The following is a 14,824-nucleotide window of genomic DNA, read 5'->3' on the forward strand; positions in this document are numbered from 1 at the left end:
ATTGCAACCCTGTCCCTGGTTATACAAGGCCATTCCCTGTAGTTCTCGCTCAAGGTTTACTGTTTGCCTGGCCATTTCACTGACCTGTGATTGCTCACTTATTAAGTTTAATACTATCCACTCTCCCTCAAAAATCCCCTCACTATAGTCTGCCCTGTATCTTTCTCTCTAAGGCCATAACCCTTTCTTTAAGCTTACTGATCAACAGCGTTATCACATCTTGTCGCACTTTTAACATATCAGGCTTTGTTATTTGTACACATTCCACAGCAAAGACGCCTTTTAGCCTCCATCCTAATTTTATTTCTGTCAGATTTCTGCCCTGATTACTCCCATTTTCTCTCTTTTAGTTTAATTTTATTACCTCTGATGTTCTCTTTGTGATTTTACTGTTTACTAATGTTCTCTTTTGATCTTTGCTTCCTTCAGGTATTCTTTTTAATATTGGCTTGCCTGACCTGTTTATTAGCTGTTACATACGGTTGCTCTCTTTCATCTGAGCTCCTCTTCCATTTATATATATAACATCCATTTATATCTCAGCTGCTGTACCTGCATCATGCCTGTGCTGCCTTTACAGTAAAATAGCAATCCTTATTCCCCTTTGAAGTTTGCCTATAGTAATCAGTTCAATTATTTACAAATCTTATCCCATATTTAATTTTTTACTCTGGAATGAATACTATCCATCTTTGAGATTTCATTTGAAGTTTTTTGAGTCTGGTTAAGGCCTCCATCTCACTGATATTGAAATCATTACCTTTGATCATCTCTGATAAGGAGGACATACAACTAATGTGTTCTCAGGTGAATACTTGAAGAAAGTAATCATTGGGTATAAGTTATTTCCACATGCAATATATAAGGGCTGGTACAACTCTGACATGCCTCCTCAGGAATGGTAGAAATTGAATTTGAACCGAAAATTCCTTCCACACTGAGCTCCTGATCTCAGCTCTGCCACTGCAGGGAGATACATAGGAACATAGGAACAGGAGTAGGCCATTCAGCCCCTCGTGCCTGCTCCGCCATTTGATAAGATCATGGCTGATCTGTGCTCTAACTCCATATACCTCCCTTTGGCCCATATCCCTTAATACCTTTGGTTGCCAAAAAGCTATCTATCTCAGATTTAAATTTAGCAATTGAGCTAGTATCAATTGCCGTTTGCGGAAGAGAGTTCCAAACTTCTACAACCCTTTGTGTGTAGAAACGTTTTCTAATCTCGCTCCTGAATGGTCTGGCTCTAATTTTTAGACTGTGCCCCCTACTCCTAGAATCCCCAACCAGCGGAAATAGTTTCTCTCTATCCACCCTATCTGTTCCCCTTAATATCTTATCAACTTCGATCAGATCACCCCTTAACCTTCAAAACTCTAGAGAATACAACCCCAATTTGTGTAATCTCTCCTCGTAACTTAACCCTTGAAGTCCGGGTATCATTCTAGTAAACCTACGCTGCATTCCCTCCAAGGCCAATATGTCCTTCCGAAGGTGCGGTGCCCAGAACTGCTCACAGTACTCCAGGTGCGGTCTAACCAGGGTTTTGTATAGCTGCAGCATAACTTCTGCCCCCTTGTACTCTAGTCCTCTAGATATAAAGGCCAGCATTCCATTTGCCTTCTTGATTATTTTCTGCACCTGTTCATGACACTTCAATGATCTATGTACCGGAACCCCTAAGTCCCTTTGGACATCCACTGTTTTTAACTTTTTACCATTTAGAAAGTACCCTGTTCTATCCTTTTTTGATCCAAAGTGGATGACCTCACATTTGTCTACATTGAATTCCATTTGCCACAGTTTTGCCCATTCACCTAATCTATCAATATCGGTTTGGAATTTTATGTTTTCATCTACACTGCTTACAATGCCACCAATCTTTGTGTCATCGGCAAACTTAGATATGATACCAAATAGAGACAATGGGGGTGAATTTCCTCAGGGCTTCTCCTGCTGTGCTGCCGTAACTCCGGCAGAAACCCTGTTTATGCTTGTAAATGAGGTGTCTGCCAACGTTACAGCTGCAGAATAGGAGAAGCCCTGAGGAAATTTACCCCCAAAGTGCTTTTCCACAGAAATTTGGGGGGTGGGGGTGGCAGTAAATCACCCCCTCAAAACTCTCACAGAAAGTTTTGGAGTGGTCTTTGCTAAGGTTTGGGAGCAGATCGACTATTCTCCCAACTGCTGATGGTGCAAAAGGGGAAAAGAAACACCTGAAAAAGAAGGAATCTTATCTTTAGCCAAAAAGGAGTCAGGCTTCATGTGCTGTTGCTAACTCCATAGCAGGCATTTGTTATTTTTTATTGAAAAAGCAAGGTGGAGGGTCAAGACCCAAACTGCAGGACACCACCCAGGTTGCAAGGAGTAAAAGAGGACAAGAGGTAAATCAGAAAACAGTAATTAAAAGGGAGCTTTTTCCTAAGGAGCAGCGATTTCAAACAAAAAAAACTTTTATTTTGTCATATGTTTTGTCACACCATAAGCAAATAAGTTACTCTATGTTCTTTAAAAAAAAGTATGATTTTTATAACAGCGCTGAACAAGAAAACATCACTTCTAGTTAATTCAGATGTGGTTCAATTATTCGACTGAAAAACGTACTCAATGTGAACCACAAACATGGGGTTTTTCACCCAGCACTGAAAACTGGAATTAGACTGGAATTGAGTTTATTCTCATCTGAATGCAAGGTATTTTTAATTTGTTCTTGGGTTGTGGTTGATGCTGGTAAGGCAACATTTATTGCCCAACACTAGTTGTACTGAGGAATTGGTAGTGGGCCTTTTCCTTGAACTGCTGAAGCCCTTGTAGTTATGGTACTCCCACAATGGTGTAAGATAGGACATTTCAGGATTTTGACCTGGCAATGGTGAAGGAATGGAAATATATGTTCAAGTCAGGATGGTGTGTGACTTGGGGAAATTGGAAGTGATAGTTTTCCCATGACATTGCTGCTCTTGTCCTTCTTGGTGGTAGAAGTTGCAAGGGAGGGAGGTGCTGTTGAAGTAAACTAGGCAAGTTCCTGCAGTGCATGCTTGAGATCATACATACTCTAGCCACAGTATGCCGGTGATGGATGGGATGGATATTGAGTCCAGTGGTAAGGGCACAATTGAGCAAACTTCTTGAGTGTTGTTGTGGCTGCACCTATCTCACGATTGGTGAGTATTCCATCCTATACCTGACTTGAACTTTGTATATGGTGGAGAGGATTTGAGGGGTCAGGAGGTGAGCCACTTGTCAGAGTACCTAGCCCCTGCCCTACTTTTGTAGCCATGGTATTGATACGGCTGGCTCAGTTAAGTTTCTCATCAATGGTGTCCCCATAGATTTTGATGGTGGTGGATGTGGCGATGGTGGCAGTTGAAGGGTGCAGGAGATGGCTGGGCTTTCTCTTGTTTGAGATAATCGTTGCTTAGCACTTGTGTGGCGTGAATGTTACCTACCACTTGTTAGCCCAAGCTTGGATGTTATCCAGGTCCAGCTATAGGCGGCAGGAGCTGCTTCATTATTGGAAGAGTTGTGATTGCAGCTGTACACACTGTGGAATCATTAGTGAACAGCCCCGCTTCTTACCTTATACAAAGGAAAGGTCATTGATGTAGCAGCTGAAGATAGTTGGGCCAAGGAAGCTGCGCTGAGGAGCCCCTGCAATGATGTGTTGGGGCTACGATGATTGGCTTCCAACAACCACAACCATCTTCCTTTGTGTCTGATATGACTCCAACCACTAGAGAGTTTTCTCTTTGGCTCCCATTGGCCTCAGTTTTTCCAGGGTTCCTTGGGCTTGGTCAAATTCTAACTTAATGTCGAAGGCAGTTACATTCACCTCTCCTTTGGCATTCAGATATTGCATCCATTTATGAATCAAGACTGTGATGATGTCTGGAGCAGAATGGTTGTGGTGGAACACAAAATGAGCATCAGTGAGCAGGTTATTGGTGAGTAGGTGTCAATTGAAGGCACTATTAATGACTCCTTCCATCACTTCACTGACGATTGGGAGATTTTTTGTTAGGCAAAGGCAAGGGTATTAAAGGATATGGAACCAAGCCGGGTAAATGGAGTTAAGCTACAGGTCGGCCATGATCTAATTGAATGGTGGAACAGGCTCGAAGGGCTGAATGGCCTACTCCTGTTCCTATGTTACTATCATGTGATAACTCATGTTATCATGATTGGTCTCGAACATTTCCACCTTCTTGTACTCCCAGTGTCAGCATTGAGTACGGCCATCCCTGTGTAGCAGCCTCCATTAAACTTTATCACCAGGAATTTGAACCCGATCGGCTGCCATGACTTCGTCGGAAACCCTGGATAGACGTAATTACTGGGTTTTGACCAAAGTTATGGCGGCTGATCAGGAGAACCCTGGAGCAAATTGCTGGCAGTTAACTTTTAAAACTAAATACTAGCATAATGTGTTAAGGAACAGAGTACAGAGCTATATTATAAAATCTGGTTTATTATAATGTGTAGGTTCTGGCAGAAATCTCTTTCCAGCTTTAGCAAGAGGTTTATGATAGTAGACATCTTTTGGAACATAAAGCATGAATAGTAAAAGCCCTTCCAGGTGATGATATTATTAATAAAGTTCAAAGCAACATCTCCCATTACACAGTCCACTCTCTTCTCTGTGAATGGATAATAACCAAGTTATCATGCTCACTGAACTATCTCCAGTGTATGTTTGCCTACACTTCAAAGTAATTCTTTATACATAAAGAGCTTTCAGATGCTTCTGAGAGATGTGATTAGGTGCTATATGAATGCAAGTCCTTTTTCCTTTATTATCACATTGTGCACATCCTTGAAGAGCTAGACAGATGTACTTATCAAAATAGTTTACAATGTTACTGACATCAGTGATTCTGTGTTCATAAGAAAAGGCAACGACTCATGTTCAAAAAAGGGGAGAGGGATAAATCCAGCAATTACATGCCAGTCAAACGTCAGCGGTGGGGAAACTATTATAGACAATAAGCTGAGACAAAATTAATTGCCACTTGGAAACACATGGGTTAATAAATGATAGCCAGCACGGATTTGTTAAAGGAAAAGTGAGTTTGACTAACTTGATTGAGTTCTTTGATGAAGTAACAGAGAGGGTTGATGAAGGTAGTGTGGTTGATGTTGTGTATCTGGACTTTCAAAAGGCGTTGATAAAATACCACATAATAGACTTGTTAGTAAAATTGAAGCCCATGGGATTAAATGGGTAGTGGCAGCAAGGATACAAAATTGGTTAAGAGATAGCAGAGAGTAGTGGTGAATGGTTGGTTTTCAGACTCAGGGGTGGTATACAGTGATGTTCCCCAGGGGTCAGTATTATGACCACTGCACTTTTTGATATATATTATTGACCTGGACTTGGGTATAGAGGGTATAATTCAAAGTTTGCAGATGACACAAAACTCAGAAATGTAGTAAACATTGAAGAGGATAGTAACAGACTTCAGGAGGACATTGGCAGACTGGTGAAATGAGCAGACACATGGCAGATGCAATTTAACACAGAGAAATATGAAGTGATACAGTTTCGTAGGAAGAATGAGGAGAGGCAATTTAAACTAAATGGTACAATTTTAAAGGGGGTGCAGAAACAGAGAGACTTGGGGGTGTACGTACACAAATCTTTGAAGGTGGCAGGACAAGTTGAGAAGCCTGTTTAAAAAAGCATATGGGATCTTTGGCTTTATAAACAGAGGCAAAGAGTACAAAAGCGAAGAAGTTACGCTAAACCTTTTATAAATCACTGGTTAGGCCCCAACTGGAGTATTGTGTCCGATTCTAGGCACCACAATTTAGGAAGGATGTCAAGGCCTTAGAGAGGTTGCAGAAGAGATTTATTAGAATGGTACCAGGATTGTAGGACTTCAGTTATGTGGAGAGACTGGAGAAGCTGGGGTTATTCTCCTTAGAGCAGAGAAGGTTAAGAGGAGATTTAATAGAGATGTTCAAAATCATGAAGGGTTTAGATTAAATAAGGAGAAGCTGTCTCCAGTGGCAGAAGGGTCAGTAACCAGAGGACATAGATTTAAGGTAGTTGGCAAAAGAACCTGAGGCGAGATGAGGAGAAATTTTTAATACAGCGAGTTGTAATGACCTGGAATGCATTTCCTGAAAGGGTGGTGGAAGCAGATTCAATAATAACCTTCAAAAAGGAATTGGATAAACATTTGAAAGGGAAAATTTTGCAGTGCTAAGGGTGGGGGGATAGGACTAATTGGATGGCTCTTTCAAAGAGCCGGCACAGGCACAATGGGCCGAATGGTGTCCTTCTGTGCTGTATCATTCTATGATTCTATGATTCTATGATGACATATGTGTGGCGTTGCCTGATTCCTTCCACTCACTGCTGCTAGTGCTTTATTATTTATTTGGATCTATAAATGGTAGCAGCTGAGTGAAGCACTAAACTTGATCAACATGATCCTGTCTATCAAGTGTCAGAGAAATGCCTTCTGACTGATATAGACCACAAATTAATATGCTCTGGACCTTACCAGCCTCATATTGAGCCCATTACGTATTTCCTTACTGATGTTGCTTACAAAGAAAATAATTATGGTGATTCAGGAAAGCCCATTTAGAAATAACATGCTTATTGAAGTATTTAGGCAGGGTACAACCCACCCCCGTTTAGTGTACAAGCGAATTAGAACAATGGCACTACGATATAATTGCTAGTCAACAACAAGGTCCTTGTGTAAAAGAAACAAACTTGCATTGAACAGATTTAGTGATATTGTTTTCAGAAAGTTTTAAAAGGCAATTATGCACCCATTTCCAAAATCAGATTTAAATGGATAACAGATTTCTAATTAAAGGTTTGAATATTATTTTGTTATAGAAAGGAAATCATTTCTATCATGGGTTGTGAAAAACAGGCCTGTTCTCTTTCCTTGTTTAGTCTCACTGTCAGGTAGATGAAAGCTGTTGCTCACAGTGGCTCTTATATTCATTCAGCTATCCATTGAAGTTTTAATGGTGTCAATAAGACATAAGCCAATGCTATAAAACTGTTTAATTTGTAAAATAACCGCAAAGAATGTAATGTAGTTTTCCCGGAAAAATAAGGCCTATTCAAAGTATGTAATGATTAGTAATGCTGTCTTTATACAGACAGTGCTCGTATACTTCCAGCACTGTTTAAGCAGCACTGTGAACAGGCAGGAAGGAGTTACACTGTCTGCTTGCAATGCTCCTGGCTTGGTTGTGGGAGAGGGAGGGGGAGGATTCTTCACACAATGACCTTCTCTAACTCATTCTTTCCCAGGACCTCAGAAGTGTGGAACTCCTTACCTTCCTCTGCCTCCGCCTCCTATAATCTTCAGGCTTTTAAAAGCCAAGCTTGGTGTCACTACTTCCTCACTCATATCATCTTCTCTTCTACTCTTCTCGACTTTTCAAAACATGGTATTAAATTGACAATCTCACTCAGAGAAAGTGTTAGGTGGTGTGGGAAGTGGCAAAATTCATACTAGTGCAGATGGTGTACACTCAGGACAAAGTAGAGGGAACTTTACTCTGCAAATGGCAGCACCATATGTCACCTGAGAGGGTTTCATCCTGACCCAGGTGGTGAATTTCAGAAAAAAAAATGTTTCATTACCTAGCACTGACTTCCTTCACTTTGATAAGCGCAAAGCACACCAAAAAGTGTAAAAATTGAGTAAGATTGAAACAAATTAGTCATGGTCGATGAAAGCAAAATTAGTCCCGTTACATCATCAAACGATTGACATTACTGAACACTTTTTTAAGTCTAAAAAAACCCACCCCACACATAAACCTTTATTAACTGGTGACTTAACACTATTCAACATTAAATTAGCTAAAAGAAGTTTCAGTTTGACCCAGACTGGCATCTGCTAAGAATTTCAGAGTCATTTCACTTCACAGTGGCAAGCGAAATGTAAATAAGTGATCTTAAGTCACCCACAGAGGAAGGAACAAGGGGGTGTGGTTCAAGATTTAGCTGGAGGCAGTTTAATGGGTAAAAATAAGAATCTCTGGAAGAGGATAGTCAAAGCAAACAGGTATCTACCAAGGGAATAGGCTTAAGGTAAGGGCTTGTATGAATGGACTTCTTTAAAATTTCAAATGGACCTGTCAGGATTAGTGACTAGATAGAGGTACATAAAGAAATACTGTTCATGAAGGCGAGAGGCCTCTCTCTCTTGCTTCTCCCCTCCTAAGTCTATGTAGTAGGAGTCCTTTCACTATCAGTGGGTCATTACATTATTTTTATATGGACTGGGATAAGGCTGCTGCTAATGTATGGTGCAGTATTTCCAGATGATGATAATATCCTCCTCTCTGTTCAAAGGCTCTGCCTCTACATCTGACCACATTGGCAATTATGCTCAATAGCGATTGCCTTTAACTGTACCATCAGGTCAGGCATTTGGCCACACTTCATGGACATTAGATTATGAATTCAAGCCAAAGACATTATTTATATTGGAGGAGTAGTTCTTTACTTCAAGATACATGATTCATGAATAAATTTAGAAAGAGTTTACAACACGTAACAATGTGAGGAACCTCAAGGACTAAACAACTACAGATTGCTGCAGCCTTCAAAAGGGTCATCACAAGAACACGGACCACAAGGGCAAGCCCCCGAAAATCCACTGAGTGTGAAAGATCGGCAGCACAGACCTGCAATGGAAATTCCCCATACCATCAAACTAGCCAAAATCTATAATCAGAACAGAATGCATGCAATATTATTACAGGTGTCTTAAAAAAATTAGCCTTTGGAAAATCAGCTGCATAAAACTATCATTTGATTTTTGTTTGTAGTTCTGCTGATTTAAAAAAATAACTGAATGCTAAGAACATAAGAACATAAGAAATAGGAGCAGGAGTAGGCCATACGGCCCCTCGAGCCTGCTCCGCCATTCAATCAGATCATGGCTGATCTTCAACCTCAACTCCACTTTCCCGCTCGATCCCCATATCGCTTAATTCCCCTAGAGTCCAAAAATCTATCCATCTCAGCCTTGAATACATTCAATGTCTTAGCATCCACAGCCTTCTGGCGTAAAGAATTCCAAAGATTCACAACCCTCTGCGTAAAAAATTCCTCCTCATCTCAGTCTTGAATGGCCGACTCCTTATCCTGCGACTATGCCTCCTAGTTCAAGACTCTCTAACCAGGGGAAACAATCTCTCAGCATCTACCCTGTCAAACCACTTGATAATCTTATATGTTTCAATGAGATCACCTCTCATTCTTCTAAACTCCAGAAAAAATAGGTCAATTCTCCTCAACCTCTCGTCAGAGGACAACCCTCTCATTCCAGGAATTAATCTAGTGAACCTTCGTTGTACCACCTCCAAGGCAAGTATATTCTTCCTTAGATAAGGAGACCAAAACTGTGTGCAGTACTCCAGGTGAGGTCTCACTAAAGCCCTGAACAACTATAGTAAGACTTCCTTACCCTTGTACTCCAATCCCCTTGCATTAAAGGCCAACATGTCATTTGCTTTCCTAATTGCCTGCTGTACCTGCACACTAACTTTTTGTGTTTCTTGTACGAGGACACCCAAGTCTCTCTGAACACCAACATTTAATAGTTTCCCACCATTTAAAAAATATTCTGTTTTTCTATTCTTCCTACCAAAGTGAATAACCTCACATTTCCCCACATTATACTCCATCTGTCACCTTCTTGCTCACTCACTTAACCTGTCTATAACCCTTTGCAGCCTCTTTGTATCCTCCTCACAGCTTACTTTCCCACCTAACTTTGTATCATCAGCAAACTTGGATACATTACACTCAGTCCCTTCATCTAAGTTATTAATATAGATTGTAAATAGCTGAGGGCCAAGCACTGATCCTTGCGGCACCCCACTAGTTACAGACTGCCAACCTGAGAATGACCCCTTTTATCCCTACTCTCTGTTTTTTGACCTTTAACCAATCCTCTATCCATGCTAATATATTACCCCCAACTCCATGAGCCATTACCTTGTGTAACAACCTTTTACGTGGCACCTTATCGAATGCCTTTTGAAAATCCAAATATACTTCATCCACTGGTTCCCCTTTATCTACCCTGTTAGTTACATCCTCAAAAAACTCTAAATATTTGTCAAACACATAAAACCATGTTGATTCTGCCTAATCATATTATGATTTTCTAAGTGCCCTGTTACCACTTCCTTAATAATGGATTCTAGCATTTTCCCTATTACTGATGTCAGGCTAACTGGCCTGTTTTCTCTCTCCCTCCCTTCTTGAATGGCAGGGTAACATTTGCTACCTTCCAGTCCACTGGGTCCGTTCCAGAATCTAGAAAATTTTGGAAGATCATAACCAATGGATCCGCTATCTCTGCAGCCACCTCTTTTAGAACCCTCGGATGTAGGTCGTCAGGTCCAGGAGATTTGTCGGCTTTTAGTCCTATTAGTTTGTGCAGTACTTTTTCTCTAGTGATATTAATTGTTTTAAGTTCCTCACTCTCATTTACCCCTTGGTTCCCCAATATTTTTGGTATGCTTTTTGTGTCTTCTACTGTGAAGACAGATACAAAGGGCTCGATTTTAGCACCCGCTATCGGGTGCGTTCCTGGCGGGGGGGCTCCGAAAATCGGAGAATCCCGGCGCGGTACCGGAGCCCGCCCCGAACCCGCGCACTTCCGGGTTCCCCGCTGACGCGCAGGCAATTAAAGCCAGCGGGATTCCACTTGAAGTTATCTATTTTGGTATTTCAGGTCATTAACTGACCTGATTAAAGGATTATGTGGGATTTTAGAGCAAACTGGGACTGTTTCCCACACTGGGGGAAACACTCCCAGGTCGAATGGACGTGTTGCAGCTGTCAGCCTGTGGCAGCTGCAAAGGTCCATTTGACAGGTGGTGGGGGGAGACCCTCACTCATTGCAGGAGGCCACTCTGTCACTTGGGACAAAGTTTGGCCTCCACCACCCTCCTCCTGACAGTCAAAGTCACCAACTTGCACACTTAACCCGGGGTCCGGAGACATGTACCTACCTTGCGGACCCCCTCAGATGTACATCTTGCGGATGGGGGCCGCCGTAGCTGCAGTCATGACTTCCTCGGAGGGCGAACAGCATCACCAGCCTCACCAGCCTCGCCATCCACGCCGTCCACCTCTGACACGTGGAGCTCCAAAACAGAGTGCTGTGACACATCCACCTGTACAGCAGGAGGGAGGGCTACCGCAGAGAGAGATGCATCGCAGAGGGCACTACCCTCGCCACAGAGTCCACAGACCGAGGCCCAGCCTCCTGGACCTCTCTGAGCAGCAGTGCACACGGAGGCTCAGAGTCACTTGACATGTAGTCGTGGACATCTGCAGCCTCTTTCATGCCGAGCTGCTCCTGGCTGGCCCGAGCACCATCTTCTTACCTGTCGCTGTCAAAGTCACCACTGCCCTCAACAACTTCTCCTCCGCATGCTTCCAGGGTGCAACCGGGGACATCGCCGATGTCTCAGTCGTCTGCGCAAAAGAGCCCTGCAAATACACCTACACCCACTCTGCAGTGACACAATGGGTGGCATCAGTTGTGGGTCCTCATAGTGATACCCAGGAGCGGGCATTATTGCACAAACCGGACAGGATTCGCGAAGACATGGCAGTAGTGGTGCCAATATAATATGTAATGTGAGTTGGTCAGAAATTCAACATAAGTAACACCCATGACAAACCCTCAAACACCCTTGTGCATCCCCTTCGTGCTCACGACACGTTTGCCTTCCGCTGCCTACTGCACATATGTGATGCATGCCCTGTGGCTGCAGCACAAGTAGTGGCAGGTTGAGTGATGCTGGCCGTGAAAGAGATGCACGAGAGGGTGAGTATGAGATAGAGCCATGAGATTGTATGAGGATTGGGTTGAGTGGTAGTGGCGGGATGAGTACTGGCGAGGTGAGTAGGTGCAGGTAAGATGAGGATGAGGTTTGAGTGGGTATGAGGGGTGATGTGACAGAGTAGTGTTGGCAGTGCTGAAGGAGATGTGGGGGGGGGGGCAGTGATGTGGCAGACGGAGTGTAGGGGAAAGACTACGTGTACTCACTTTGGCTGACCTACTGAGATCATTTGAGCGCCTCCTGCACTGTATGCAGGTGGGCGATATGTTGGTTGCGCTGGTGACCTCCTGTGCAACCTCGAGCCAGGCCTTCCTGGTGGCAGAGGCAGGCCGCTTCCTCCCGCATGCCGGGAGGAAGATCTCTGTCCTCCCCCTCCTCCTCACCCCATGTATTGATACCTGGAATGAGGCATCATTAAACTGGGAGCAGCCTTTCCCCTGGGCTGCTCCATGCTGTAATTTTTTCTATTTGTTGCAGCATCTGTCAGTGGAGGACTGCCCCTTTAAATAGAGCGCCTCCAGCTGACAGATCTTACTGCGCATGCGCAGCCCGCCCGACGCGCAGATCAGCAGCGGGGAACCCGGAGGAGCAGGTAAGTGCATCCAATTAGTGGATTGGATCCTACAATCGCGCGGGAAACTGACTAATTTCACCGGGCGCGTTACCCACGCGCCCGACAGCCCCCCTGCCGAGAACCCACAGCCCTGCTAACATTGGGCCCAAAGTATTTGTTTAACGCATCTGCCATTATAATTTCACCAGTCTCAGCCTCTAGGGGACAAACATTTACTTTCGCTACCATCTTCCATTTTTACATACTTGTTGAAACTCTTACAATCTGTTTTTATATTTCTTGCTAGTTTACTTTCATATTCTATTTTCTCCCTTTTTGTCAACTTTTTGGCCGTCCTTTGTTGGTTTCTAAAACTCTCCCAATCCCCAGGCTTATCACTCTTCTTGGCAACATTATAGGCCTCTTCTTTCAATCTAATACTTACCTTAACTTCTTTAGTTAGCCATGGGTGGATCACTTTTCCCGTGGAGTTTTTATTTCTCAGTCGAATGTATACTTGTTGAGAACATTGAAATATTTCTTTAAATGTTTGCCATTGCTTTTCAACTGTCAAACCGTTTAATTTAATTTCCCAATCTACCTTTGACAACTCTCCCCTCATATCCATGTAATTGGCTTTATTTAAGTTTAAGACTCTAGTTTCTGACTTAAGTATGTTACTTTCAAACTCAATGTGAAATTCTATCATATTATGATCACTCTTCCCCAGATGTTCTTTTACTGTGAGATTACTAATTAACCCAATCTGATTACATAATACAAGATCTAATATAGCCTGTTCCCTGGTTGGTTCCATGATGTATTGCTCTAGGAATCCGTCTCAAATACTTTCCATGAACTCATCTTCCAAACTACCTTTGCCAATTTGATTTGCTGATGGCATCAGGGGAACTGGTGTATAGCAATTTCTGAGCTGAACATTGGGAAGGAACTCACATCAGAGAATGTAGTCATTATTTGTTTGTTCTAAAGCCATGGTCTTAATTAAGTAACAGGCTTTTTTGTTCCATAGAATTGCATAGAATTTACAGCACACAAGCAGTCCATTCAGCCCAACTGGTCTATGCTGGAGTTTATGCTCTTCACAAGCCTTCTCCCACTCTACTTCATCTAACCCTAACAGCATATCCTTCTATTCCATTCTCCCTCATGTACTTATCTAGCTTCCCCTTGAATGCATCTATGCTATTCGTCTCAACTACTCCAGTGGTAGCGAGTTCCACATTCTAACCACCCCCTGGGTAAAGAAGTTTCTCCTGAATTCGTTATTGGATTTATTAGTGACTATCTTATATTTATGACCTTTAGTTTTGGACTCACCCACAAGTGGAAACACTTGCACACCACAAGGTCCTACCAGGAGCAGATTAACATGGCTTCAGAGGGAGAAGTATCAGCAGACGGGTGTATCATGTTAGTCATGTGTTGCAATGATGTGCCTTGACCTGATATACGCCACTGCGTGGTATTTTCAAACAACCATTGGCCAAACACTTCTCCACAGTTGTTCTTTAAAGAAAATTAGCCATATACGTGGAGGCAAGTTTGTGGATTATAAAAGAAACTGTCATAAAGACCACATGGGTCCAATTCCTCAACATATGGACTGTCTAATCAAAATTACAGCTCTTGCCCACTCCTTTTAATGGAAAAGAATTGTATCATAAATGCCCACCACAAATGGGGTTTCTGTGGCTTCTGCCGATGAATTGCTTTTTTTTAAACAAACATTCTTTTATTGTGTATTATTACCATTTTTTCCTTTTCTTCTTATGTCCTTTTATATAACATTACAGGTGTTAGTCTTGGCCTAGTGGTAGCACTTTTGCCTCTGAGAAGGTTGTGGGTTCAAACCACACTCCAGAGACTTGAGCACATAATCTAGGCTGACAATTAGTGCAGTAGTGAGGGAGTGCTGCACTGTCGGAAGTGCTGTCTTTTGGATGGATATAAAAGATTCTATGGCATTATTCGAAAAACTGTGGAGTTCTCCTGGAGTCCTGGCCAACATTTATCCTTCAACCAACATCCCTAAAACAGATTATCTAATCATTTATCTCATTGCTATTGTGAAGCCCAGAGATGGATTAAGAATTCTTGGGACCTTAGGCACCAAGAAAATGTGGCACCTCTCTGCACCCTCCATACAACCCCCGCCCCAATCCATTAATACAGAAACGTGTAAAAAAATGCATGAGGAAATAGGCCGATAGGATGTTTAACCACTGCATTAATAATAAAATAAATCATATTGGAATACACTACATTTTAATGAACCTGCCACCTGGTGGGGGCCCCATGTTCAGCTAGAGACCCTGGGCACAGGCATCATAGGCTCGCATGCTTGAGGAAACATGGCAGCCGATTTATACAAAGCAAGGTCTTTTGCTGTGCACA

This window comes from Heptranchias perlo, chromosome 1 (genome assembly GCF_035084215.1).
Source record: "Heptranchias perlo isolate sHepPer1 chromosome 1, sHepPer1.hap1, whole genome shotgun sequence".
Lineage (NCBI taxonomy): Eukaryota > Metazoa > Chordata > Chondrichthyes > Hexanchiformes > Hexanchidae > Heptranchias > Heptranchias perlo.